Source organism: Coffea arabica, chromosome 4e (genome assembly GCF_036785885.1).
Source record: "Coffea arabica cultivar ET-39 chromosome 4e, Coffea Arabica ET-39 HiFi, whole genome shotgun sequence".
Lineage (NCBI taxonomy): Eukaryota > Viridiplantae > Streptophyta > Magnoliopsida > Gentianales > Rubiaceae > Coffea > Coffea arabica.
The window spans coordinates 16,055,847-16,058,657 of NC_092317.1; the positions used below are offsets into that span (position 1 = coordinate 16,055,847).

At 35.0% G+C, this 2,811-nt stretch overlaps 1 non-coding gene across 1 annotated transcript; it reads right to left on the reverse strand.

Moving 5' to 3' along the window:
• Positions 1-2,085: 2,085 nt before the first annotated feature.
• LOC113743139 (small nucleolar RNA R71) lies at positions 2,086-2,191 on the reverse strand. The gene has a single exon (XR_003461026.1). It is a non-coding gene; the product is annotated as a small nucleolar RNA R71 (small nucleolar RNA).
• Positions 2,192-2,811: the final 620 nt, after the last annotated feature.

Consider the following 2,811-nt stretch of genomic DNA (forward strand, 5'->3'; position numbering starts at 1 on the left):
GGGTAAAAGAAGATGATATGAACAGACATCATTATAAAATATCACAAGCAGCTCAATCCTCAAATTCTTCTTTTTAACAGCATGTTTCTAAACACAAAAGAAATCGAACAAATAAAAGGATGACAAACAAGTCAATCATCGGAATGAAAAGCACCAATAACTGGACTTTTCAAGCAAAATTGGCAACTTTCTATAAAAAGGGAAAAAATTAGATCCCATTGATCTAATGAAATGTGTGAGGATCTGGAGACTCTGACTTCAAATCTCACCAAAATATGAGTCTCTTTTAACTTTATGTTAGTATTTTGTCCCACTAGTGGGAGTTAATTGTAGTTTGAATTAGTTATGATCTTTTGTAATTTCTTGTATTCATCCCACAATTGTGAGTTATATATAATTTTTTCAAAAAAAATTGGATTTTTTCATGATAGTGCTTTGCTAGATTCAGACAAAATGATTAGATTCATTTTCACCTGAATAGTTTGAATTTGCTTTCAACCAAGTTGTTGCCTTTCCTTTATATAAGCCAAAGGTGTGCTTTTTGACACTACAACTCAACAACAAAGCTAGTTTTTACTAACTGGACAATTCCATACACCCACACTTTTCCCTTTAGTGAATTTTGCTAATTAACATAAGTTGGCTCAATTTGTAAGAATGACCACTTCTTCATAAAAGGTCGTGTGTTCGAATCCCACTGCCGATGTGAGGATTGTGTTGATGAGTGATCTGTAAATATCTCTGTAAGCGACCTATGGTCCCGGAAGTCTGTTCTGATCCGTGGTGATGATCGGAACCGAACCTACCCAAACTTTTCTTTACCAAAAAAAAAAAGTGAATTTTCTTGGAAATATAGTAACTCAAATCCCAAGAATTGTATCTATGGCCCATAGAATCTACCTCGAATGTGTCACATAAAGTAGTCCAAAGGGGCTTCCCTTTGGGCCGGAGGCCTGCCTATGACAATCATGTGTGGTTTGAGATATTATGCATTTTTAAGAATATTCTGAACCTGAACTCCCAATTGAAAATTTGATTTCTTCATTAAAAAATATTGGCGTGGGCCGAAAGGCCTCATTTATCTATAAACTATAAAGTTTCAAGACTCCATTTGATTTAAGAAAACAGACCAATCCGCATTCACATAGTGTGGCGGGATTTATCTAAAGGAAAATCCTGCTCTAACTCACATACAACTTATACGACAAAGATAAACTCTGCTTTTGCATATTCTTAATTAATTTGAGTAGTGTTATTTGAATTTGTCAAATCTCTTGTGGCGATTTGACATAAAAATAATAGAGTAATTTGAACAGTTTTGGTAGCTGACTTTCTTTTTCTGTAGAATTGACATCTATTTTTTCCTTGAACTAGTGAACAAACTATGTAGTTGCAAATGAGAAGTTAGATTTAATTTAAAATTCACATCAAGTTTTTAATGCCGTTGCCGAGGAAAGAATTGTGCAATATCATGATTAAGAATTTCCTTTAGTATTACTTTAGACAATTTTCTTTTTTTAAAAAAAAAAATTTCCTTCTTTGCTTGGGTGCTAAAACATGTTTTTATTGCTTTTTATCTTTTAGTACATGCACTGTGCTTCACGCGTGATTTAGCCTATTGGCCCAGAAATCAAGAGGACATTATGGGCAAGGAGAAGAATTCAATTTGAAGGAGTTAAACACAACCCAAAAGGAGATGGCAAACAAGGTCTCTAATCAAGCGAATGCTAAGGCATCGCATGATATCACATTGCCAAACAGAGCATGGACAAGCATCATTCGTCCTGTTGTTGCTGCGAATATCTTTGAGTTGAAACTTGCCTTAATCCAGATGGCGTAGCAAGACTAGTTTGGAGGAAACTCTACTGAGGATCCAAATGCTCACTTGGCAAATTTTCTAGAGATTTGTGACACTATAAAGTTGTTTGGAGTGAGCGAGGATCCCATCAAGTTGAGATTGTACCTTTTCTCTCTACGATATAAGGCTAAGATATGGCTAAATTTTAAACCTGCAAACATTTTTGCTACTTGGAATGATCTTTCAACTGCTTTCCTGACTAAATATTTTGCTCCCAATAAACTGCCAAGTTTAGGAATGATATAGCTACCTTTTGTCATTTCGTTGGTGAATCTTTATATTAGGCATTGGAAGGTACGAGAACCTACAAACGAAGTGTCCTCACCATGGCCTTCTCGACTCTCGAGTGATTAGCAGTGTAAACTTTTTACAATGGTCTAATCTCTCTCACGAGAATTACAATTGATGCAGCTGTATGTGGAGTTTTGATAGATAAATCAATTGAGAATGCATATGAGTTTTTGGAGGAGATGGCTACTAGTAGTTACCAGTGGACTACGAATAGAGGCAATTCTAAAAGGCTTGCAAATATATATGAAATTGATGTTTTGAATATGTTAAATGCTAGGGTAAATAATATTGTTAATTTGCTTGGTAAGTAATCGAATATTAGTGCTATTAATTCTGAGCCTGTTTTATGTTGTTCTACGTGTGGGAAAACCTTGTAAAATGGTGAGTGCATGAATGGAGAAGAGGTCCAGTATGTTAATAATTTCCCCAGACAATAACAACAATAACACCTACAACTATATTTATAATCTTGGGCGGAAAAATCAACCCCATTTTGGGTAGAGGGAGTAAAATCAAGCTAAGGCCAAATAACCCTCCAAGTTTCTAACATAAGCTTGCCCCATTTTGATGCTAAATCTGTTTGGGAAATTATTTTAGAAAAGTTAACTATCATGTCATGGACAAGTTGGAGAAGGTGAATGACAGATTTGAACAGATAGAGA